Source organism: Arvicola amphibius, chromosome 3 (assembly GCF_903992535.2).
Source record: "Arvicola amphibius chromosome 3, mArvAmp1.2, whole genome shotgun sequence".
NCBI lineage: Eukaryota > Metazoa > Chordata > Mammalia > Rodentia > Cricetidae > Arvicola > Arvicola amphibius.
Window position 1 is genome coordinate 41,882,468 of NC_052049.1, and position 27,986 is coordinate 41,910,453.

Here is a 27,986-nt window from a genome sequence, read left to right on the forward strand (position 1 = left end):
TTTGTTGGAGTAGGTATGGCCTTGTTGGAGGAAGTGTGTCTCTGTGGGCATGGGCTGTGAGGTTTCCTATCCTCAGGATAACACCCAGTTTATTAGTCAACCTCCTATTGCTTGAAAGATATAGGACTCTCAACTATGTCTGTCTGCATGCCACCATGATCCCTGTCATGCTGATAATGGACTGAACCTCTGAAATTATAAGCAAGCCATCCCAGTTAAATGCTTTCCTTATAAGAGTTACTGTGGTCATGGTGTCTTTTCACAGCAATAGAAACCCTAAGACAAAACCTGATTGACAATAGAAAAATCAAAAGGTCATGCCAATTTTACATATCAAAGAAGTCTAACAACCATTATCAGAAAGTTAAAAGTCATACTTATTTTATGATAACTGTGTGAAATGATTTTCAATGGAATCATTCCAGAAGGGTATGGTATAATCTTTGCAGATACATAAAATTTGTAACCTGAAATTTCCTGAGTCATAATCTTTTCTTGCTAACCTGAGGCCTTTTGAATCTGCTGACTCTCTCCTTCCCCTTTCCCACATAAATTCCAATACAGTCACTGGAGTGGTTAGTCTTGAGAGACAGATTCAGTCTGTGGGCGCAGATGTGGTAGTTATTTTATTTTCATATTCTTGGCAATTCCTGCCATTCCCGCTCAGGTGTCCTCCTGAACGAACCCACAAATGGACCCTTGTCACTGACATCTAAAGAGCGTGGTTGCTGTACCAAGTTGTGCTACCGTGCTCAGAACTACCATTCCTAACAAATACTACACTATTGAATTGTGTCTCCAGAGCTGTGTACTTTACCCTATCCAGAAGTGGGGAACGTGTCTCATCTCACACTGGTGCTGGTGTCAATCAGACTTTGCCTCTAGTGACCTATGGCTTATTAATGGAAATGACTTTTAGCTTTTCTGTCCATCTGGTGCCCCATGTCCAGCCCATCTCTAATAGGTCTCTGGCCCAGGTCAGGTGAAGGCTGTTCATTCTTCAGGTTGTTCGTCTGAACTCTTCCTCATAGATCATTGTTTTGGCTTCTTATACTAAGTTTGTTGAGTTCAGGGTGAATAGCAGACAGCTCATGGCTTATTTATTCTTTTGGAACCGGAGGTATATGGAAGATGATTTGTATTTGGGGTTCTGGGGCTACAAAACATGGTTGATTTTTACATGGGATTCCAATGTTTGTGAGGAGTATGAACACTTAGAAGTCACAGTACTCTTTATACCCATCATACTACATATGTCATAACCAGAGTCTTAATTCTGAATCAATAAAGTCCAGATTCATGATTTATTTATTTTTTTTTTTTGAGGAGTTTAATTACGTTAAAGTCCTTTGGGAGTACTCAGTCCCCTTCCTGTAAATTTTGGCAGAAACCTGAAGGGCACAAACTATTCAGAGGCTGTAAAACAAAAATGTGCTCTACCCTGCTTCTCTATTTCCCATCTGTTGAGCAACTTAACTTCTTCACTTCACTGTGAGAATAATGTTAGGAATACCTGTGAGGTTCCTGTGTTTCCTGTGAGGACAGAATGAGCCTAAAACATGGACAAACACCCTCCCTGTTCACAACTATTGCTAATGCATGCTAGTATTCATTTTATTTTACAGAGAGAATTTCCCCACCTGATAACAAACCCTGGAAAATAATGAAATGATTTAGAGGAGAAGTTCTGATCAGGATTCTGTGAAGAGCTGTCTCTGCCCAGCATGTGTGAATGCACCCCCATTTCTGGTCTAGTAGGCACCAGTGTGCTCCAGTGTGTGGGAGTGCACACCCATTTTTGATCCAGTAGGCACCAGTGCTACACTAGGAGAATCTGTATTTCCAACAATTCCCTGGTAAATTCTAATATTGCTGGCCACAGGGGCACTGTGTCAGGCTTTCTCCAGTGGCATCCAGACAAGAGTGGGTGGAGGCAAGAGGCAGGCAGGTTGCCAGCTCTGGGTCGCTGCCAACTGTAGAATTCAGAACAGGTGTCGCTCATATGGTGGAGCTGGAGGGCAAATTTGGAGAGAAGAGTTATATGTTCTTGGAAGAGAAAAAAGGTGTGCTCAGGTCAGGGGCACCCCAAGATGAGGTGTGCTCAGGTCTAAGGATGTCAAATTCTGATAGCTACCAAAGGCAACAGATGGCTGAGAAAGCAGGCTGGACACATCAGTGTCTGGATCCACTACAAGAAGAGAAAACCTGGCGAATGACACATTTCTTCTTAGTTAAGCTTCCTCCTCATCACAGGTTCTCTCTCCCCCCAAAATACAGGTTAATATTAAATATAGTAGCTTCCATTCCCAACCCTGAAGTAGTGGATATTGCTAATAACTTCTTAACGTTGTTGATAGTTTAGAATCAAGGAGATGAATTCTTGAGAGAAATTTAATATAGTTTAATGTAGACTTGATTTTATTTCCAAAATTTCCTCTTAAGTCTACACTTCTTCACTTTGTCAGTTGCTGGTGTGTTAGAGAATTCCCCTGTGTAACAGAGACTTTTCTTGAGTATGGGCAAGGGGCAGCTCTCTAGAAGCTCTCTAGAAGTCAGGATCCTTACTGATCCCACCTAAAGTTACAACATGACATAGAAAGTTTATATAACTCTGAAATGATTTCTCAGGACAGGAGCATGAAACAGAAATATGACTGCATCTTAGCATATCAATAGTAATGTCTCAAAGTTGAAAGGAGTGAAGGCTACTGGGACTTCTAAACAGAACAAATCTGTGAGGCAGACTGGAAATATGTTTATGCCTGTTCAAGTGTCACTTATACAAATGATCGTATGCACATGAGAAATGCCTTTAGATCAATAGATAGCATATTTACATAGATGCTTCTAAACCTACCGGCAATATATTTGATGAATATCTTTTAATATGAACGAGTTTCGGTTATCTGCTCTGGGTGATACAAAGTCCCTCTGCTCATTTTTCCTCCTTCCCTTTCATATCAGATCTCTCTAAAGTCACAGAAACAGATATACCAGGGAAAACAGCAAGCCAAAAGATACGATCTGTAGCCATTTGTTTAATTTGATGACAGTAAGACAGCAAAAGAACTCTCTGAGTATGTGCTAGTGAAATAGCATTTTGTGTCGTCGTGACAATCCACAATGATAGAACAAACTCCACCATCCATCCATCCATCCATCCATCCATCCATCCATCCATCCATCCATCCATCTATCATCATCATGTAAGATGTGTCTCAAGATTTATGTTTCTGAAAGTCTTCTGATGGGGATGCTAGTATGATCTTGGGGTAGAAAGTCTCTGTAATCATTAGAAACCATGGCTTATATTTACATTTTTACGGTCAGTAATATAAACATTTCTCTTTTATGTCATGTTGTCATTGTAGAGTTCTTTTTAGTATAATTAAAAATTTTAAAGCTTGGTAGCATAAAAGTTTATCGATGATGTTGAAAAGGCGTTTGCACTGCTGCCATTATCAAGCAACATAGAGGCTGCCAAACACCAAATCCTTAGTGTCTCATTAACGCCCTTAAAATAACTTTGAAGACACAAGAGAATCCTTCTAAGTGAATGTGATGTAAATTTGATGCAATGCTGGGCTGGACGTTCCAGACCTAGAATCAGATAGGTTTATGAATGTCTGTGCAATGTATCCCGAGACTTACTGGTTGGTCTGCCCCGGTCTGAATCTGTGTTCTGATACAATGTGGTGGTTTTTCTTTAGCCTTGTAGCAAGTGGGGATAACCTTTCTGTTCACGTGCCAGGGACGTAAGCATCAAATCATCACTTGAGGGTCTTCTTCTAGGCCTGCCACTTCACCTGTTAGGATTTGTGCTCAGCAGCTAATACTAGAGAAAGACGTGATTTCAACAGTTTGAGGAATTTCCCGGACTTTCCCGGCATGAGAAGAAATCGGAATTAGGCAGTACTGATGTTGCCCTAGCGGCTCACGAATACTCTGCTTAAAGAATCTGTGGCTCCTCTAGTAACACCTTCGTGGACAATTGACTCGATCTCAGCTACCAAACTTGCTTTCCAGTGACCAGAAAAGGAAGAATGGTGTGTGTGTGTGTGTGTGTGTGTGTGTGTGTGTGTGGGTGTGTGTGGGAGGGTGTGTGTGCGCACAGGGAGTGTGTGGAGTGATTTTTTGTTTGTTCTCTCTCTTTCTTTTTTAGAGTTGCTTCACAGCTCCGCTGCCCTAGAGCTCACTAGCTATTGCCTCAGTTTTCTGTGTGTTTCAGGCCTGGTCATCAAGAAATTCCACAAAGAAGTTTTGTTTTATTCCCCGGGCTACCCTGTCTTCGAAGGAGATTAGAAGCTGGGATTTTTCAGCTGGGCACACAGCCTAGAGCTTGGTTAATAAGGAATAAGACACTAGGCATTCTCTGCCACACTGATTAACTTTGGAAGTGGTCTCCAAGACCCGAAAAGTGTTCCCCACTGTCTCTGCATTCTCTTCTGCCTTCCCAGCATTCGTCTCCTCAGTCCCTGCCGCCACTCAGGCACCTCTACCTTTATTTGGCTTTAGTCTGGGCAGATCCACAATCATGCTTTCAGCAAGGTTTTAAATGCAATTGGTTTGTTTGGGAGCCGCGGGTAAGGGAGCTGGGAAGTACAGCAGAGGGGAGAAAGCACCTAGTAAAGATGGCTCAATCAGAGTGGCTACACCTATGCACGCCTGGAGCTTACAGATGTCTTGAAGACATCTTGGGATTCTTTTATCAAAAACAAAGGAGCAGAGGGATTTATACACAAACCAGGGAGCCATTGGATGAGGCCCTCTTCCCTGGCACTGTTAATTACCGGGGGTCTTTAGGACCCTCCATTCACAGGCAGAGTGCATTTCCTGGATTTCTGAGAGCCTTCTAGCAGAGGCTCTGTTGGAAGCCACTGCTAGGGAGGGCCAAAGAGGTACTGAGCACCTGATACCGCTCTTGTGGAAAAACATTTTCTTACTAGTACTGGAAAACATAAAGGGATTTTTATAACATGAAAAGAGGAGTTGCTTCCCTGATAATGCTGGTTTTCTACTGTGACAAGTGACCAATCACAGTTCTAAGTGCGTAGATGGGCCTGCTGAGCTGAACTTAGGTTAGCAAAGTCCGAAGTCAAGGTGTCCAGGCTCTCTTCACGGGGACTCTGGGGGAGAACCTGCCACAAGCTTATTAGGAGTGTTGGAACATTCAGTTCCATGTGGTTTTTGATCGAAATCCTGAGTGCCAGGGTAAGAGGCTCCCTTTAGCCTCCAGAGGCAGCTCACATTCTTTCTCACAGGGTCCCCTCGTGTCACTCCAGAGATGATACCCGGACCCTTCTCACACTCAGAATCTATCTAGTCTCTGCTTCTCAGAACTGCAGTACCACAGCTTGCCTGCTCAGTAGTCTTCATACCTCAGGGACAGCTGAGCTGCAGGGTGTGACCAGCCATGGTGGAAGTACCTCTTTGTATTCATAGGCTCTAGAGATTAGGATACAGGATTTTAGGCTCCGGCCATTTTATTAGGAAGGAATGTTACCTATTCCACTGATAAAAGCTCCCCTTTCTTCCCTCTAACCCCCTTCACACCTTTTCATGCTCATTTTGTCACTGAACCCTAAGTAGAAACAATAATTCTCCCTTTGAGGCCCGTTGTGTTCTGCTCTTTGTTCAGAACACATAACATTCATTAATGTCCTAATTATTATTCTGAAAGGCAGGCTTTGGAATCATGCAGTGAAGGTTCAAATATTTACAGCTAATTGCTAACTTTTCCAAACTTCACTTCTTCCTTTCCTGGGTGTTCTTAAGGGAGGAGGTGTATATATGTACTCTCCTTACAGTAACTTTTTGTTTGACTGCATACCCATTTCCCCTTTCTTTCCATAAATGCAATTAAAGTATAGATTAAGTTTTTTTGCACATTATACCTCTACTTTTTTTCTCTGTGAATTTGTTGAGTGAATAGATACTTTGTCTCCTTGTCTGTTTCCTTGCCTAACAAACAAGAATAGAAAAAGTATCTACTTTCAGAGTTACTTCTTAAGAACCTATAGAATAATTGTTATGAACACACTTTGCAAAGCGTAAAATATACCCAAGGCATAGTGTGTTTAATCAGTAGCAGTACCTGCCTGTTGGTAAAAGTGGGGGCAGAGCACAGAGCCACATTTGCTGTGGATAAAGGTGGGCAAACCATGGAGTCTCACATAACAGTTCTGAGAACTGAGACGAGAGGCAGGCTTGGTCTGTCAGTTTTCATGGAGTCATTTTTTTTCAAACATCCTCAATTGTGGGGAGCTGGATCTGAGCCAACAAATTGCTGTAACTGATTTTACCAGTAAGGATGTGTGTGTGTGTGTGTGTGTGTGTGTCTGTCTGTCTGTGTATGTATGTATGTATGCATGTATGTATGTATGTATGTATGTATCCTCCCCCCCCTCTCTTTCTCTCTATCTATCTAAAATGTAGACTAAGATATGAAAGCCAAACTTCATGGCATGGAAATAAATGTACTTTGCATTCTTCAAAATCTTTTTAAAGGATAAACCTCTATGAAGACACTTCAAAGGAATGTAGAGGCATGAAGTTATTTTATATGAGGAATAATGTGTTAAATTGAAAGCGAGGTCCCAAGGCTGTCCTTGGGAATTTGATTAAGAGTAATTAATTGACCTGAGAACCTTTGGGATGGAAAGCTGGAAATAATGGCGGACTTAGTTATGATATAAGTTAGAATCATAGGCCTAACTGGTCCAGGGATTTTGATTTTGCTGTCAGAGGAGTTTCATCAAGTATCCGATCAAGCAGATTGATTTTAATGAGGAACTCCTTACCCTCTAAAATTTTTCTATATGTTATGTTTGTTATTAGTTTTAGATATTATTGACTCAACTTCAGTTGAGACTAAATGGTGGCAACAATTACACAAACTAATTCAGCAGAGAGAATATTGTTGAGAGTTACTGTTACTAGATTATTTTCTGCCAAAATATATTTCCATTTTTCAGGGATGAACTTCATAGTCAGTCTGGCAAATTCCCTTTCTGGGCAGCAGCACAGACACAAACTCACCAAGGTATTGCCATGATATGTGAGATTATTTCTAAGCAGGATTCTGAAAGGCCTGTCATTTTAATACTACGTCTAGTTTCTCTCTTGAGGGTTTTAGATATTCGCATTGTAGCTTCCTGGAGGAATATGCAATAGATTTGATTCTGCAAAGCATATCATTGTGAGCCAAATAATCATAAAAAGTATTTCAAGATGAACAGTGCTCAGGTACCTAGGGACACCGTTTTTACTTTCTAAGTGAACAAATATTCTTTGAAAACCACAGGGCGAGTGCTTCTCTAGGCAGAGCCTAGTGGAGAGGAAACATTCTTTTCACTACCTTTGCGAAAGAAAAGGGATCAAACAGATTCTTAAAGGTGACAGACAAAACTTTTCAGGAAGATAATTACTCAATTTAGTTTAGAATGTAGAATTTGAGTATTCAGATTGGGATTAGCAGGCATTTAGAGTTAATGCCCTTGTCAAGTGATGTTTCCTTATTCGCTAACACGTGATGTGTAAACAGCTTACCCTACACATCGAAGAGAACTGGCTTTCCTTTCCTATAGTTTATGTTCAGCTGTTGAATAAGAATTTGTTTTCGACATTAAAATTTTTTCAAAAGTGTGCATCTCATTTATTCTCAGTTGAAATCTTACAGAAGGGAAAAACACATTAGTGGCAAACTATGATTGATTAATCTCCATTCTGGTTTACATCTTAAGTGCCTCAGGTTGGGGAGAGCAGCTGACTAGAGGTCATTCATTTCATGGTGCAATGTTAGTACCAATCCTTGAAACCTCATTTTTAGTTTTATTTTTTTAATGGTTGGCTTCATCTTCCAGTTTGTTTTCAAAAGCATTTGTTCTTGCATCCAAGCCCCCAGCACATTGCGTACACTTAGATATTTGTGTATGCTTTTGAAATTTTAGTGTTGATTTGTGTGTGCTTTAACATACATGATTTCATATCACCTATAACTATGTTGTACACTGGGTCAGTTTTCTACCATACTTGTAAGCACCATGTCTCAGTTACTTTATGCAACTCTAACCAAAAGAACCTAAAAGAACAAATTCAAGAAGGAAACACTTATTTTGGCTTATAGTTTTAGAGGGTTCGGTTCACAGTTGCTTGGCTCAATGTGTGTACACAGAGCATCGTGGAAACAAGAGCTGAGGTGGAGGAAGGAGACCTTTTACCTCATGGAAGGTAGACTCCAGTGGAATAACTGGGGACCAGGCATACACTTCAAAGGTGTCATGCCTCAAGTGATGTGGCAGACTTTGTTGACTCCTTAACTCCCCATGGGAGACCTCAACCTCTCTGAGGAGAGGAAGGGAGGTGGGGTGGGGAGAAGGTGCAGGGGGGGGGAGGGGGAGGGGGGGGGGGGGGATGGGAGGGATGAGAGGAGTGGAAGGAGAGGGAACTGGGATTGGTACGTAATGTTCTTAGATTAGGTGTTCTTATATTCTTTAAAAAAAAAAACAAAATTAAAAAAAGATGTGTCTTTAGTGAAATATTTTTTTTTCTGAATAGGAATGACCTTCTAAAGTTTCCATAGCTCCCAGAATAGCACTACCAACTGGGAGCCAACTGCTCAGTCCATGAGCCTCCAGGGGACATCACACAGTCACATACTAACACCATGCTTTACTTTTTACCCTAAGTTGTTGGGCACTTGGTTGTCTTCCCATTCTTTTCTTCCACAAACAGTGTGCAATAAACCTTTTCATCCCAGGATGGATGACCTTTATGTTCATGTCATAGGATAACCAAGACAAAAATCCTGTCCATTCTTAGTCAGTATTAACTTTGGATGCCTTTACCTGTCATTTCAATTGCTTGCAGCAAATTCATGATTCCAGTTTTTGACTGTCTATTTCAACCTTGGGATTCTAGTATGTAGCTTCAGCTTTAGTTTTCCTTTAACCTTTCCTTATGCACACAGTTCCTACCTAGCACCTTCGAGGCTAGCTCTTGTTTTCTGTGATATATCACCCAGCCTGTAGGCAAGGGCTTGGGTCCTGATGGAGAAGATTCTCCTGCCTGCTTTTCTCTTGAGACTACAGGTATCTTTAGGCAGTGTTCTTGGCTATCACAGTTCAGTTTCCTTTCTGAGGTAGGGGAGCCAACTGAAGCAGTTATCTTACTTAAATTCCCCTCTTTTGCAGGGCAATTAGGTCCCCATTAGTAGTCATGCTGGTTCTCACTGGCTGCATACTGGCCATTTCACACACATCTCTCCCAGAGCTCACAGTTATACATTTTTTAAAACCCTTCCTTTAATCTAACTCATTTTTACTTGAGTGCTTGACATGTCATTAAAAATATATACATATCGCTGGTTCTTGAAGCTCTGGTTCTTCCTTTATGTTCTTTTTTCCTTAAGTTTTTGGACCATCTTGGTTCATAGATGTGGAGTTCAGAACTGGGTTGAAAGGTTCTGTAAATGTCTAGTTAATTCTTATGCTTCGTTACTGCAAAAACACGACCTTTATTCTTTCCACAACTCTTCAGAGAATAACAGTTCATTCTTCAGGCACTCCAGTGTCAATCCTGTCCAAGGTTTTAGACTGACAAATTGTAGCTCAGAGTCTACTTCAGTGATTTTTTTTCTTTTTTTCTTTCTTTTTGATTTGAAAAACAGCAAAATACATGTGTCTCTTAATTTTTGAGTAGTCAGATACACTGAATAATGTTCCTCACCATGATACCATAATATTTTGGATATGACAAGCAACCTCCCAGGATATCTCTCTCTCTCTCTCTCTCTCTCTCTCTCTCTCTCTCTCTCTCTCTCTCTCTCTCTGTCTCTGTCTCTATATCTCTCTCTGTCTCTGTCTCTCTCTGTGTCTCTGTCTCTCCCTCTCTGTGTGTGTGTATGTGTGTGTGTGAGAGAGAGAGTGTGTGTATCTGACATTTAGACAGTGAGTAAGTTCCTTTAGCTAAGAGGACACAATCGAGGCTTGTTTTCATTTCCTATCAGTTACATAGATACTGTTTTTCTTCTCTGTCTCTTAGGACTTAGACTGTGACATAGGTTGGTACTCCAGGAATGATACTGAGAAACAGTCCTTATATCTAATAACTTTATTACTTACAACTTTAAGGATATTTACTATAGTATACATTTCTGTATTTTTAAAGGAAACATTTTTATTATTTATTTGAGAATTTCATACAACATTTTGATCATTTGATATTCACCCCACCTCTTCAACACTACCCCTCACTGGTTAGTTTTTGTCGACTTGACATAGACTAAAGAGCTGGGAAGATCGAACCTCAGCTGAATAATTGTCCCCATCAGTTTGGCCTAGGAGCATATTTGTGGGGGCATTTTCTTGATTAAGGTTTGATGAGGGAGGCCACAGATCACTGTTAGCAAGGGGTCCTGGATCATATTAGAAAGCAACCTTAGCAAGTCACAAGAAGCAAGCAAGTAAGTAGCATTCCTCTGTTGACTGAGTTTTCTGTCCTGCCTGGTTCCCGCAGTAGTTAAGTCCAAAAATCACAAAGAGGTCTACATTAACTATAAACTGATTAGCCTAGTATCTCAGGCTTCTTATTAACTCTTATAACTTATATTAGCCCATTATTCTTGTCTATTTTAGCCATGTGGCTTGGTACCTTATTCAGCGAGGCAGTCACATCTTGCTTCTTCTGTGGCTGGGTCAGGACTGCAGACTAAGGACTTCCTTCTTCCCAGAATTCTCCTGTTCTCATTAACCCGCCTCTACTTCCTGTCTGGTTGTCTTACCTATACTTCCTGCCTAGCTACTGGCCAATCAGCGTTTTTTAAAAATATAATTGACAAGATACACACCATTGTCCCATAGCATTCCTCCATGATTTATTCTTCATTTTCTGTCTCGAGGTCCCTGCTTTGAGTTCTTGCATTAGCTCTCCTTGGTGATAGAATGTAGGCTATAAGGTGATACATGTTTTTCCCTTCTCAAGTTGTTGATTTTTATCATGTAGCTTATCATAGCAATAGAGATGCAAATTAAAATCCCTCCCTCCCCCATATCACCCAGCCCAGCTTGAGCCCAATTTGTGTTGCATATATAGGTATGGGTCTATCTACAGCAGCCTGATTGACCTACCAGTAGCTGCATCCTTTAACAAAACTGACTGCTTCTACTTGGAAACCATCAACTGTCAATAATTCTTCAACTAGGCTTTGGGATTCAACTAGACTCCTCCCAGTTCCTACTGGAATGTTAATTGGCCTGTTCTTTTTTTTTTTTTTTTTTTCGAGACAGGGTTTCTCTGCAGCTTTTTTTTTTAGAACCTGTCCTGGAACTAGCTCTTGTAGACCAGGCTGGCCTCGAACTCACAGAGATCCGCCTGCCTCTGCCTCCCGAGTGCTGGGATTAAAGGCGTGCGCCACCACCGCCCGGCTTAATTGGCCTGTTCTTATGCAGGCCTTGAGCAGGCAATCACAACTGTTGTGTGTTCATGGTGGAAGAATTCCTTCTGTGTTCATAAAACATTGTTTTGCTCCAGTTCTTTCTGACCTCTTGTCTTCTCCCTCCTTGGTGATAATTCCCAAACACTGTCAAAGGGAATTGCCACTGACAATGGGGATTGCATGGGGATTATATAGATGTCCTTTGTGGCTGAGCACTCCACTGATACTTATTTAATTACTATCAGAGTGAAAATAAACTTTTAAACCATGTGTGTTAGTCAGCTTTTTAATCATTATACCAGATACCCAAAATAATAAATTGCTAAAGAAGTTGATAGTTAGCAGTGTTAAGATTGTTTTCATATACTCATATTCTATTTCAAAGATTCTTTTGAGAAATGTCTATTCAGATAGCACATTTAAAATCCAGTTTTTTTAACTATTGGGCTGTATGTATTCATTTACATATTCTGAATATTAATTAGTCCTCATCAGTTATATTTTGGAAATATTTTCTCTGATTTTTTAAGCTGCCCTTTTACTCTACTGATAATTTTCTTGTGTGTAGAACTTTTTAATTTTACTCAATCTCATTGAGCCTTTTTTGCTTTTATTTCTTTCCCTTTGATATCATATAGAAAGCTATTGTAAAGATAACTGTTGTATTAGGGTTTTGCTGCTGCTGCTGTTGTTGTGATCAAATACCTTACAAAAACAATAACTGGGAGGAAGGGTTCATTTGGCTCATAGTGTGAGGGTATGATCCATCATGGTAAGGATAGCTCGTGGCTACAGTGGTGGTTCTGTGTAGTAGTTTTCTCATATCTCAATGGACCAGGAAACAGAGACAGGAGATGAAATAGGACTGGACTATAAAACATTAAAACCTGGTCCTCTACAGAGATCTGTTTCCTACAGGTTAGCCCCAATTCCTAAAGTTTCTTCAAACTGCAAAATTCGTGTTAACAGCTGGAGACTAGGTGTTTAGACACATGATCTTATAGGAGACGTTTTACATTCAAATTGTGACATTCTGCCCCAGACTGTAATAAGAGAGGGGGCTGCATCCTGTCTGGCTAGCTTACATCCGAAATAATCACACAGAAATCTGAATTAATTAAATTACTGCCTGGCCCATTATATCTAGCGTTTTCTTGGCTAACTCTCACATCTTGCCTTAACCCATATCTAGTAATCTGTGTAACATCACAAAGTCGTGGCTTACCGGGAAGATTCTAACCAGTGTCAGTCTCAAGCAAGAGAATCATGGCGTCTGCTTGTCTCTGCTTTCTTCCTCCCAGAATTCTGTTCTGTCTGCTCCACCCACCTAAGGGCTGCCCTATCAAAAGGCCAAGGCAGTTTCTTTATTCAACCAATGAAAGTAACACAAATACAGAAAGACCTCCTACACCACCAGAGGTTCTTTTTCAGCTCAAGATACAAAATACATCCAGTCCAATTTCAAAAATCCAAATAACTTTATCAATACCCAGACTGTTCAAAAATCCAAAATCTCTTGAGACACAGCTATGTTAATCTGAGTCGTTGTAAAATCAAACAAAGTTACATATTTTCAATAAACAATGATATATAATAAATATTTTTATTTCAAAAAATAGGAATGGGGGCATATTGACCAAAGATTGGAGTTAAGTGAAACAAAATCCCAATAGGTCAAATCCCAGACCCTGTAATTCCGTCTCACATCCAAGGCTTTTGGTGGCCTCGCTGAGGCCCAGCACACATGGATATTCCCAGATATTTACCTCTGTTGCTTTGATACTTGCGATTTTCTTTTTAGGCCACATCTACATGGTGCCTGAAGCATTTATTGACAGGTGCCCATGCTTCTAGCTCCACAGTGTCACTACTGCAGCTTAAGCAACTTTCACAGTTATAAACAGGGCAGGGAGTTTGATTGACGGATGTCAGCAGCTTTCTGGAACATCGCTAGATGTCTCTCTGAGCCCTCAGTCTTCAATCTTGTATGCCTAAAAAAGCAGCTATATGTGAACAGCACCAAGCTCTCCTGCCAGGTTGAGATGCAACCTTGATGTCACCACTATCCTGAGGTGGTTTTTCTATTGCCTCAGTAGGAAGTTCCACATTTCTCCTTAATGGTGCTAATACTTTTAATAACCAAAGCCACTTTTTCTGCATCTAGCCTTCAACTTCAACTCATTTCTTAGTGAAATTGCAAATTTTTAATCATTTTGCTCCATTTGTGCTTCTCTCTAAATCTGAGTAAATGCAAAGAAAAAGTAGATATCACAATTTGTGAGTTAAATTGTCTTGAAATTATCACTATTAGACAAATTAGTACATTGCTTTTAAAGTCACCTATGCTCAAGTTTTCAGGACATAGGATGATGCTATTTTTATTTTTATTTTTGAAAGTGTTTTTTTGGGGGGGGGGGCTAGTATATAACGTAAATGGCCATAGTCCTGTTCCCAATAGGATACTTTCCCCATTTGAAACCTCATGAACCAGGCTTCACTGTTCTGTTTTCTATTGGCATTCTGATCTAAACTCTCATCAGAATGGTCTATTCGTCTCTGCTTTATCATTCTAGGCATTCTGCTATGTGAGCTTTTGCTCTTAGAGAGCCTGCTGCTCCAAACTTTTCCACATTTCTCCCAGAAGCCATTTCCAAAGGCTTCTGAACCACATCACTATCTTACCCCGAGGCATAGTAATAACCCCACTTCTTGGTACCAAAACACTGTATTAGTTACTTTTCTCATTGTTTTGACCAAATTCATGACAAAAGCCACTTAGGTGAGTAAGAATTTCTTTTGCCTGATAGTTTATGAATATAGTACAAAAGTACAACTGAGTCAGTGAACACACGGGGCTGCTTGAATATATTTTGATGGATCAGGAAGCAGAGAAAAGACAAGAAGTGAGATGGGCTGTACAACCTTAAGGACAGACTCCTAATGGCACACTTCTTTCAGTTAGATTCCACCTCATAAAGTTCTCAAACTTGCTAAGCAATGGGACAAGTTGGGAACCTGCTGTTCAGCCAGATCAGTCCATGGGGGACATTTTACTCTCAAACCATGAAAGGTGTGAGGATTTCTTTGTCCATTATTTCCTTCTAGTACCCCCATAGCTTCAGATCTTATGTTTAAGTCTGTAGGTTTCAAACTCATTTCAAGTTATTTCATTCTCCATGAAGATAGCCATTTTTCTACAGCAGAATTTATCAAAGAGATGTTGGCAAAAATACAAAGATTTATTTTTGGTTCTTTATTCAGTTTCATTGGTTTTTATGTCTGTAATTCAAAGAATATCCTTTTTTAGATTACTTCACATTTACAACGTATTTTAAAATTAGACACTTTGATGTTTCCAGCTTTGTTCTTCTTACTAAGGCTGTCTTTGGTTGGGGTGGGCCTTCTGTGACTGCATGGATTTTAGCACATTTTTCCAGTTATCTAAAGAATGCTAGTAGGAACGCAATAGAGATTCCATTGAAGTTGTGGGTGCTTTGGCCAGCACAGGCAATATAAAAACACCATCTTCCTAGTCATGAGCTTTGACTTTTGGAGGCCCCTGAGATTCCACTCCAGCTCCATTTTTATAGCAAGTTTGGCATGGAAGACACGCCTCTCTGTTCCTCACAGGCTAAGGCCATTCCTGTTCTGGGGCCTTTGTACATGCTATGTTCTTTACTCTTAAAGCTTCCTACCATGGTGCCAGGTTAAAGAGATGACTGGAAATTCCTTGACTCTTTTCCTATTGGGGATAGGGCCTGCTATCCTTTTGTTTAACCTGGGGTATGTCATTATTACCCACATTTGAGTATTACTAGTATTCTTCTAAATCTCAACTCAAACATGTTTTTCTTGGAGATATCAGCTCCTCTTAGTATGTTGTCTGATGAAATCATGCCTTTCACTTCTGATAGTAATTGTTATGGTTGGAGATTGACATTCTATTGATGACAATTTGACTACTACCTGTCTCTATGAGAGGAGTAGGGATTGTCTAATTTCACTGTTCCCCATTATCTTATTATATACCCAATATATAACTCTGTGTCTTATACACAATTTTATACATTAATGTTGCCAAACAAATCAGATGGAGCCAAAGCTGTTGAGCTCAGTGAGCAGAGCCGAAGCAAGTAGTAAGGACACAGCATTTATCAGACATAGGAAGCTTCCGGAAGCCTGTGCATGCATGTACTGAAACTTCCCACACTGTGCTGCTTCATGAACTCTGTTCCCATAGGACATTTAAAAAAATCTCTTTCTTCGGCTTATTTATTATAATATGTATACAATATATTTTGAGCTCAATTTCCCTTCCTGACTTTTTCCAGACCCTCCCACCTCCCTACCTACCCATTTTCACCCAATTTTATGTTCTTTCTCTGCCTTAAAAAACAAACAGAAAAACAAGAGAAGAAAAAAGAGCAAGAAGCAATGAAACCGCTACAGTAACACAAAAATGAAAATTAAAACAAACAGGCAAAAGACCGTATAGACAAAAACTGTCAAGCAAGCAAAACGAAATGAATAGGTCACAAAATCCATGGAGTTCATTTTGTGTTGATTAACTATTCCTGGGCATGGTGTCTGTCCTGGAGTGTGGCTGATGTATCTATCTATTTTCTCCATTGGAAAAAAACTAATCTTCCCTTCGCTAGCAGATATCAGTTGCGGATGGTTTCTTTGTTAGAGGTGGGACCCCTGGTTCACTCTAAGTGCTGGAATTCCATCTGGCCCTGAAAGGAATGTTTCCACCCGTCTTAGGAATGCATTTCTCAGGGAAGTCGTTCCCTCTCTCCTCAGGAAGACAGCTTAGCTTGGTCAAGGTCAAGGATTTATACACGGAGACCCTGTTTGGTCCTGTCTGTTTCCTGAGCACACCTGGTGATAATGATGAGAATGACTCAGTAGATTTCTCTGTCCCTGCTTTGGATTCTGTACCCTGAGCTAGCCAAACAGGATGTCAGCTAAGGACTCTTGAACAGCATAGCCTTAAGATCCCTAGTTCTGTTGAATCTCAAACTCGACTTTAGTTTCTCAACCTCAGTCACTGGTGGATGTGGCAGATGCCATGGGGTTCATGGTGGATGCTGAAAATCAGTGCACTCCTAAGAACTTTCTCAAATCAAGTGGAAATATGTTTTAAAGTGAGGTATTGCTATTCCAGTGTTGCAGTTAGCTTATAGCTCACAGGAGAAACAAGCACTTCCTTAGAATCACTGGCTGGGTTTGTCATCAGCTTACTAGGCAACTTGGTCAAATTGTTAGTGAGTGTCCAAATATCCAATTCTTTTTTTCTATTTACTAAAAATGTGAGTTGAATTGGTTATTTTGTCCATTAAATTTAAAGGTAGATGTTGAATGACATATTTCATAAGTCTCATTTTCATTTTATATCAGGGAAAATGCCTTTCAGATCATGAAGGAAAGCAGGAACTTGGCACCCACTCTGTTTCCTTTCTTAGAAATTTGGGGTTTGAGAGGAAAGCAGTCACATGAGTGAAGCTTTTGGCGCCTCATGTAACATTTACAGGTGGAAGGACTACAGAAGACTATGTCTGGCACATTTGAGTTTCCATCTGATAATCATAAAACAGCCACATCCATCAATGAGTAGCGTGTGTGCATGCATGTGTGTATGTGCATGCATGTGTGTGCGTGCATGCATGTGTGTGTATGTGTGCACACGTGCATTTATGCATGCTCCTGCTTGCCCCTGTGTATGTATGACAACATTAGGTGCTTGTTCCTATTGTTTTCCACCCTATTTTCTGATGCAGGGGCTCTTACTGAGTCCAGGCTCATCATTTAGGTTAGAGTGGCTGGCCAGTGAACCCTGTGATTTGCTTGTCTCTCCCCCTGACTTCAGTTCTTGGGTCACAGACCTGCACTACCACACTCCACTTTTGCGTGCGTGCAGGGATGCAAACACACGCTCTCATAACAAGCACTTTACCTGCCGAGCCATCCCCAACCTCCATCAATGGGTACTGCTTCCTAGAACTGGTTAGGGTTAGCATGACCAAATTAGCTGTAGTTGTAGGAGATTTCCCCTGTGTGTCCAGTGGCCCCTTCCAACCCCAAACCACTAATAAATGAAGCTGAGACCCATTTATTCAGCAGTCTGATTTCAATAACTCTTAAATTCCCCATTTCACATTATTCCCAGTGGGGGTGAGGGAAGGGTGACAACTAGCCTGGAGCTTTTGCAGCATAAAGAAAGCTAGACTTGGTCTCGAAGAGAAGTTGAAAGATTGTCAGCCAGAGCTATGAGAGGTCATCTGAGAACTCCAGCCCACAAAGGTGTTGATTTGTGACTTACACATTCTCAGATAGTTTCTTTTTAATTCTGTCAGGATAAATGCAAACAGCATTTTGTACAAAAGCTTTGTTTCCTTTTTGTACTTGTACTGAACACTTGTTAAACATGTACCTGGTCTCTTGTTAATAATTTTCATTGATAAGTATGACTCCTACAATTTGTTTATAAACAGTGTCAGTCTTTCAGTGCTTTCTCTGCTTTTCTTAATTCACTTTATGCCAGACAATGTGAGTTTGGCAAGAACTTCAATATGATCTAAGAAATAAATGCAAATTTCTGTTTCAGTCTATTTCAAGATACTATTAAGCGCACTATTATTATAACGTAATTATTATGTAATATAATATATTTATTATGCAATAACTACTATTGTTAGTAGTGTGGCTTAGGTTTGCACTTATGAGCAAAATTTTCCTCAGTTGCATTTTATGGTTTATTCATCTATAAACTTTTGAAGTGATATTATTTTCTATTCTATTTCTATGTATACTTTGTCGTAGAGAACTAGTAACATAAAATTCTCCTATGCTCATATACCGTGGAACAAAACTTCATATAGTAATGAAGTCATTTTGGAAATTGAACAAATCAGTGATCTATCTACAGGGCTATAATCCCAGGAAATAAGACATCTATGTTGCCTATTAACAAGCAATGATCTAAGGCAAATGAGAGAAATATAGACTTAATGTAAGTGCCCTTCTCCCTCCCCCGCCCCCCATTTTGAACCTGTTGGGAGTTAGATCCCATACTTTCTTTCATGGACAGGTCCTTAATGGAATGTGGAGAAAAACTACAGATTTTTTAAAATAGATTCTTTGCTGATATTTTTAAGGATTCAATCATGTGCAAATATGTGTGGTTTGACTTCTTACTTTCCTGTTTGCATCCTGTTCAATTTTATTGTCTTATTGTCATAACTAAGATTCAGGCAATTCCAAATTTTAGAGGAAGTGCTTTCAATTTCCCCAGTTTCATATAATATTGGCTATGACTTTTATGTAGCATTTATTGCATTGAGGTGTATGTCTTCTATTCATAATTTCATCAGGAATTTTATTATGAAGAGATACTGAAGTTTGTCAAAGGTCGTTACTATACAATATTCAGAAATAAACCTCCCCAAGGGTGTGAAAGACCAGTACAGTGAAAACATTAAAACACTGAAGGAAGAAACTGAAGAAGACACTAGACAATGGAAAGATCTGTGCTCATGGGTTGGCAGCATTAATATTGTGAAAATGGCTAAGCTACTAACAGTCATCTGTAGATTCAACACAATCCTCATCAAAATTCTGATTATATTTTCATGGGTACAGGAAAACAACCCTAAAATTTACATGAAGCACAAAAGACCCTCTCCCCCAATAGTCCAAGCAGTCCTAACAGAATGAAGTCTTGGGCATCACACTGTCCAATCTCAAATTATACTATAGTTTACAGTAACAAAAACACTGATACTGGTACAAAACAAGATGCCAATGAAATATAATAGAGGACCCAGGAGTAAATCCACACACCTACAGCCACCTAATTTTTGATAAAAGTATCAGAGACATACATTGGATAAATGCCACTAACTTTAACAAATAGCACTGGGAAAATGGCATCCACATAGAGAAGAATGAACTTAATCCCACACCTCTCTGTGCAAACATCAGTATAGAAACAGACTGAGGGCCTCAATATAAGACTGAAAAATCTGAAACTGCAGGAGTAGAACACAGGGAAAACTTTAAAATGTAGATGACTTTCTGAAAAATGAACTCCAGTAGTACAGGGAACAGTCCCAAGAACTGACAAAAGGGACTGCGTACAAAAGCTTTTGCAGAGCCAAAGAAGCAATTAGCAGACAAAGACACAGCCTGCAGAAGAACAGAAATCATTGTCAGCTATTCATTTGGCAGGGGATTATAATCTGGAATCTATAAATAAATTTAAAAATTAAAAACCCAAACACAAATTACTCAATCAATAAATGGCAAAGGATTTGAGAGGATTGCTAAAAAGAGGAAATACAAATGGATAGAACATATTTGAAAAAAGTTCTGAATATTTTTAGTCATCAGGAAAATGCAATCTAAAATTGCATTGAAGTTTTATCTCTTCACAACTAGAATGACAAGCATAACAAAATGGCCTAAATAAACTATTGACAGAAGATTCTGTCCCTCCCATACTCACAGCTGTTCAGTCCCAAAGAAACACACAGAGGCATACATTAATTAATTATAAACTGGTTGGCCTATTAGCTCAGGCTGCTTATTAACTAATTCTTACATCTTAAATCAGCCCGTAAATCTTGTCTGTGTTAGCCACATGACTCGGTATCTTTTATCAATGAGGCATTCTCATCTTACTTCCTCTGCATCTGGGTGATGACTGCAAACTGAGCCTTTCCTTTTCCCAAAATTTTCCTGTTCTTGTTGGCCCATCTATAGTTCCTGCCTAGCTACTGGCCAATTAGTGTTTTATTACACAAATACAAGTGACAAATCTTTACAGGATTCAAGACCATTGTCTCACAGTAACAAACCAAATGCTGATGAGGATGTTGGTAAAGAGGAGCCATCAATCATTGCCATGGTAATATAAATTGGTGCAGTTATGATGCAAATCTTTATGTAAGTTCCTCAAAAACTGAAAAATAGAACTGCCAGAGGACCCAGTCAGCCATTCCACTCTTGCGCATATACCCAAAGGGCTCTAAGTCTTTGGGACATAGATGTTGCACCTCCGTGTTGACTGCAGCACTATTACAATAACTAAGACACGGAATCTACCTATATATTTGTCAACAGCTGAATAGCTAAAGAAAATGTCAGGTGTTTATATAATGGAGCTTCATTCAATAGCAAAGAAGAAAGAAATTCTTCCATTTCCAGGAAAATGGATGGAATTGGAGGTAATTATCTTAAGTGAAATAACCACAGGAACTGTTAGAAGGAAATATTGAATAGGAGTTGGCTTACAGTTCAGAGGTTTAGTCTATTATCATGATGGAGGGAAGCGTGGCAGCACACAGACAGACATGGTGCTGGGGATGTAGATGAGAATTCTAAACCTGGATTTGAATGCAGCAGGAAGAGAGAATGCCACACTGGGCCTGACTAGAGCATCTGAGATCTAACAGCCCACCCCCAGTGACACAACAAAGCTACACCTACTATAACAAGGCCATATTTCCTAATAGTGCCACTCTCTATGGGCCAAACATTCAAACACATGAGACTCTGGGGCCATTCCTATTTAAACCACCACATGCATAATCTAGATTTAAACACTTAATACATTTATCTTGTGAGAGTACAAGGGGACTATGAAACAGGAAGATGAATTCTAAAGGGAAGGGAGGGGGATACAAAAGGAGTAATGGGGCATGTAGAGAAAGCACTTCATATATAGAGAGTATGCATGCATTTGACATGAAAGCAGAAGATTGACTCTTTGGGCGTGAGGAAGCCAAGCCTGAGGGAGAATTGGTTTAAGGTTGTGGTGAGGCAGGGGATGGATATGAACAAAGTACAATGAGTGTCTGTTAAAATGTTACAGTAAAATCCCTTGAAGACAGTTAAAAAAAAATCACTCTCATGTGGTATTGACTTATCTTGTTATATGTAAATAACAATTTGTACAATAAGATTCCCTAGAATTACCACCAGCAGTATCAGCTTCACCTGGGATCATGCTAGAAATGAAGACCCTTGGGTTTTATGCCTGATCTATTGAGCTGGACCCTTGGGCCCAGTGGTCTGTGCTCCAGCGAACTCTCTCTGTGACTCTGATGCCCTTTCTAGCCGTATCATTTGGTGGTACAGCAAGTGTAATGTGTAAATGGAATGGCTTAAAGAGGTCTGTGATACATAAAATGATGTTGGTAAGTATGTCTGTTGTTTATGGATACCCCATCAGTACCATTATTTTTTTTTGGTTTTTCGAGACAGGGTTTCTCTGCAGCTTTAGAGCCTGTCCTGGAGCTAGCTCTTGTAGACCAGGCTGGTCTTGAACTCACAGAGATCCGCCTGCCTCTGCCTCCCGAGTGCTGGGATTAAAGGCGTGCGCCACCACTGCCCGGCTTCCATCAGTACCATTTTAAGAATAAAACTGATGTTAGCATTCTGTGTTTAACTATGCTCAGAGCCATGAGTTCATGTGTCTTATTATAAAAATCTAGACAATGAAGACAGCCCATTCTTAACCTAAACTTGTCTCTGTTTAGTTAGATTGCATAAAATGGCGTCATTGAACAGAGAACCAATACTCTCAGTGAGTTTCCAGATGTCAACTGGATAACAGTGATATAAACTATTCTTCATCTTCAATGCTTTTTGCTGCCTCAGTGTCTCTAGCACCTGGGTTCTACCCTCCTCCTGGGCTACCGAGGTGGGCTTATCCTCCCTCTTGAGATGGTATTGTAGAGTTCAGCTGTGTTTTAGCCTATAGAGGATTTTTTTTTTCAGACTGGTTAGTATTCCATCACATAGATTACTGCATCTTGTTTATTCATCTACAACTTGATAGACATGTGGGTTCCTTTGATCTCTTGCCTATTGTGAACATTGCCAATGTCAACATGGTATTATATCTCATTAAAAATCCTTAATATAAAGTTCTCAGGGGCTGGAGAGATGGCTCAGCATTAAAGAGCTCTTACTTTTCTTGTGGAGGATCTGGATTTTGTACTCACTCCCCACATGCCCTCTCATAACAACCTGTAACTCCAGTTCCAAGGGATCTGGCCTCGCTGGGTACTATATACACATATAGTGCACATACATTCATGCAGGCAAAAGCACTTATATACATACAATATAACAGGGAAAACTTTAAAAAAATCCCTTTATTATATCAACATTTAGACATCTAGGTCATATGACAATTCTATTTTAAATTTTTAGAGCTTTCCTATTGCTGTCCACAAGAGTCTGTAACATTTTACAGCCCCACTCACTGTGCACAAAGCTTCTACACTGTCCTTAAACTTGCCAGCACTGATCATGTTCTTTATTTTGGGAAGTAGCCATCCCAAAGATAGGGTGTGTTTTTTCATTTTGAATTTGATTTGCATTTCCGTCGTAACAGTGAGTCTGAGTATTTTTCATCTACTTGTGAGCTATTTATGAAGCTTCTTGGCAAAACTGTGTAATCCAGTTTGTTGCTTGTTTTAAAAATTCATTCATTCATTTTTATACAATATGTATTGTATATTGAGCACATCTCCTCCACCCTCCTTCCCCTTTTTTGCCTCTCCCATTATCTTTCTCTCATCTCATGGAGAGTTTACTTCTATATATTTCACATATAGATTTTTTGTACTTGTATATAATTTAGGAGAAATGAGAGGAAAAAATTGGTATTTTTACTTTTTTTTCTGAAAGTAGCTTAATTCACTTAACATGACTTCCTCCAGTTGCATTCATTTCTTGCAAATGATCTAAATTTATTCTTCACTAAAGCTAGAGATAATTTCACTGTGTATATATGCCCTATTTTCCCCATTGATTATCTTGTCTACTTTTGAACCACGATATAAGTCTGCGTGTATATGTGTGTCTATGTTAGATAAGTTTCATAAGTTCTAGCTGTTAGCTTGTGATGAAATATGTTGATATATTTTTCCTAATCTGACAATATCTTTTTGCTTTGTGTCTTTTTATGCACAAATATTTCATAAATATTTGTCACAGTTCCATTTGTCTGTCTTTGCTTTCATAGGCTTGTCTTGGGTGTTATATCCAAGAAGCTGCTGCCAAATTCAATGTCATGAAGCCTTCCCCCATGTCTGTCTGACTGCTTATGGGGTTTGAAGGAGCTAAACTTACATTTTTTTTAAAATTATTCTTTTGTGTGTTTGTGTACCAAGTATGTGCCTGGTGCCTCTGAAGAGCAGAAGAGGATGACTTATTCTCTGGAACTGGAATCATGGAAGCTTGTGAGCTATCATGTGGGTGCTAAGAATCCAAGATTCCACTGGGCTCACTCTTCAGACCTTTTCTGTAACTATTTTTGGTGAATGTGTACTGTGGGAAAATGGTCTTGTATCCTGTATAGATTTGTCACTTGTATTGATTTAATAAAATGCTGATTGGCCAGTAGTCAGACCAGAAGTATAGTCAGGGTGACCAGAACAGGAGAATTCTGGGAAGAGGAAAGGCTTAGTCTGCAGTTGTTACCCAGATGCAGAGGAAGCAAGATGAGAATGGCTCACTGATGGTGTCAAGCCATGTGGATAACACCGACAAGAATTATGGGTTAAGATATAAGAATTAGTTAATAAGAAACCTGAGCTAATAGGCCAACCAGTTTATAATTAACATAAGCCTCTGTGTGTTTCTTTGGGACTGATTGGCAGTAGGTCCAGGAGAGATAGAAACCTCCAAGAAATGGCACCAGTGTGGCCAAATATATCCACATAAAACCTGAGAGAGCTTGAGAAGTAATTCTAGACATAAAAGAACATAGTTAAGGATGGCTTCTTGGTAGCAGCATTTTCTCAGGTGGGCTCTCTTTGCTAGAGGCAAGTATGTCTCATGTAGAAGAGACTTCCTGACTCAGCTTTAGCTGCAAAAACCTTGCAGCCCTTTTAAGAGGTCCACCACAAAATGCTTACATGGTGTTTATGAATAGCTGACTGCATGTTTCTTGGTGGTGGTAGGGACCATGAAATGCCATAGAGTTGTGGCAATAAACATGGCTTCAGCTAGTACCTCCACTATGAAACCAGACTCTCAGAAATCTAAGGAATGGGGTAGATCCAGATGTCAAAGTCATGGCTTTAATTCTAGCCATATTGCCTAGCAAATTAAAGACTCATGTGGTCAGAAAAAGAAAGATATACAGTAAAGATAAATTCAGATGGGAAGAAAACCTCTAAACAATTTACAGTGTGTTAAAAATATATGTAGGCTTGGGAGAGAAAAGCAAAAGGATACCATCCTTTAAAAAAAGAAAGAGAGTAGTTGGGTGTGGTGGCACACACCTTTAATCTCAGAACTTGACAGTCAGAGTCAGGTGGGTCCTTGTGAGTTCAAGAACAATCTGGTCTACAGAGTGAGTTCCATGACAGTCAAAGATACATAGAGAAACCCTGTCTCAAAAAACCAAAAGTTAAAAGTAAAAAAAAAGAAATAGAGTTTAAAATAGAGCCACACAAAGATGGAAAATACACAGAGTCTGGATACTGTAGGTTATTTTGCTGTCTTTGAATTATTTGATGACTGAGGAAGAAGCAACATCTGTTAAAAGATATTTGATTATAAATGCTGCTGGATTAATCCAACATATATATATTTTTAAAATGCCTTGACTTTAAATTTTAAGTCAAAAGGTATGTTGCTTTGAAGAAGAGGTTTTGCTTTTGTTTCCACAGGAAATGAGAGGCTGTGTATTCATTCAGGGTTAAGAAAAATTAGGTTTGATCAAGGAAGACCCCCTGAAAATCTCCGATATAAGCAGATGACCCAGATGATCCAACATTTCCCAGGACCTCTTTTGTAGTTTCCTCTGAGTTTTACACCCAGAATAGCCTCAAGACTGCTGCCTGAGATGATCAAGCCTCACAGACTATTCCAGTCAGGAATTAAAAAAAAGAAGGGGGGTGCTGTTTGACAATGGCCTTGTATCCTGTAAAGATTTTTCACTTGTATTGGTTTAATAAAACACTGGTTGGCCAGTAGTCAGACAGGAAGTATAGATGGGGTGACCAGAATAGAAGAATGCTGGGAAGAGGAAAGGCTCAGTCTGCAGTTGTCACCCAGATGCAGAGGAAGCAAGATGAGAGTGCCTCACTGATAAAAGGTACCAAGCCATGTGACTAACACAGACAAGAATTATGGGTTAAGATATAAGAGTTAGTTAATAAGAAGCCTGAGCTAATAGGCCAACCAGTTTATAATTAATGTAGGCTTCTGTGTGTTTCTTTGGAATTGAATGGCTGCAGGACTGGGAGGGACTGAAACCTCCATCAACAAATGTGTTTAGTTTTGCTGTGGATAAAATAAAGCATCATTTTGAGGCTGTAGTCAAAAGAAGGACACTTCCTTAAAATTTTTCCCTCTTTGTGAGATGTTACAACAATAATGAACTATCTCAGGTTCTTTATTTGTAACATAATAAATTCAGTCTTTATTGAAGGAATTTATTGTACACTGATGAGAATCTTTTTAAAAAAAATCAGAAATAAACTTTGATCTATGTGTTCTGAGTGTGGAAGACAGGCTTAACTTTCTCTTAAATTGTAAAACATCTCCAATTTATAAAATGCCTGGCTTTGAGGCTTTCTGTTTCATTCTGGCCAAGTCACAATTGTTGAAATTTTGTATTTGGAATATAGTACAATTGAAAAGATACAATGAGCAAGCACAGAACTAGCAATTTCCTGGGGAAAGCATTGGCTATTTGGCAATGAAGAGATGGTATTTCAAAGTTTAACATTAAGTGATAATTCTGGAAAAAAAAACAGCACACCACCAATCAAAGAGCTCCAGATTTAACAAATATGGCTTTATACCCCTTCTCTCTTGAGGCAAAATATAGGTCCAAGGTCCAAAGAATTGCTTTGTGATAATACACTATTTTAGAATCAAATGAAGTGGAAGTAATTAAATTCTGAAAATATGCTGGGAAGAGACTTCAGTGATTGTCTAAAATGGGCTCATAATTTCACGAAATCTTCCTAAAATAAATAGCTAAGCATTTCTTTCCCCTCAAATGCAGACAATGAAGAATGACTCCCATTGATTGTTGACTATGGTGGCTCTTTAGAAAATTGCCAACACCACAAAAAGAAAGTTTGAGAGAAGGATTTAAGCTTAATGATAATGCCTTAGGGTTTTATTGCTGTGAAGAGACATCGTGACCATGGCAACTCTGATAAAGGAAAACATTTAATTGGAGCTGAATTCCAGCTTAGAGGTTTAATATATTTAATATATTGTCATCATTACAGGAAGACTGGAGGTATGCAGGCAGACAAGGTACTGCAGAAGTAGCTGGGAGTTCTACATCAAGATTTGCAAGCATCATGGAGAGAGAGAGAGAGAGAGAGAGAGAGAGAGAGAGAGAGAGAGAGAGAGAGAGAGAGAGAGTCAGTTACTAGGCTTGGGTTAGGTTTTTGAAACCTCCAATTCCTTGAACATACCTACTCCATTAGGGTCAAATCTCCTAATCACTGTCAAGTAACACCAATCCCTAATGACCATGGATTCAAATATATGAGCCTATGAGGACCATTCCTATTCAAGTCCCCACAGATAGGAAATAAGAGGAAGCTGGAGAAGTGTTGGGCACACAGTTGTGAATAATCCCTGGCATACTTCAGTAAACACTGCATACTTGTTTTTATAACTAATGAGGAAGGAAACTGAGCATTTTCAGAATTAGTTGGCAGCAGAAGAAGGGCTGAGCAGATAGATAATGATCTCTCACCTCACAAGGGAGTTCCATCAAGGAGATGGTGAAAGCAAGCTGCGAGTTTTCCAAATAAAATTACACTTTATAGATCAATTCAAAAATAATTTGAATATTTGCTTGTATAAGTCACTACTCTGGGAATTCATCTATGCAAAACCCAAGAATGTAGCACTTTGATTTATAAATGCATAAAGAAGGGAGGAGAGAGGGAAAGAAGAGATATGTATTGTGCCTTAATATAAAGCAATCAAGGTCTTGCTGTCTTAGAGAGAGTAGTGTCAGAAGGGCTCAATGAAGAGACATTTGTACGGAAACCTGATGCGGACAGCAAGCCCTGAATATCTAAAGGAGAGAGCTCTTGCCAGAACAGGGATGTGAAAGAACCACAGGGAGGAGAGGGCTTTGTGAAAAAGTCAGGTTTATGTGGCTTCAGGCTGGCCTGGAAACAGAGGGGTGCAGGGAGAACCATGTACAATGAGGTCCCAAGTGGGAGCGTTTACTCTGACTAGTAAAATGATGCCGGGACTTAATAGACTTTTGTTTCTAGTTTAGAAAAGAACAAAGCTGGCCTTAGTTCTCTGGGATTGTATTTTCTCTTATGTATATATTGTACTCACATGTACACGAATTCCTGCAATAAAGACAGTTGTATTTTCTCAGAAGACTAGATTGAAGACATATAGGTGTTACGCAGAATTGCCATGCATACAAGCAGCAGGAGCTATAGGATGGTTTCATTGTAAGGTTACTGTCACAAGGAGCTCAGAATCTCTGGAAAAGGACACCCTATTAGTTTTTTTGTCAACCATGAATCTTATT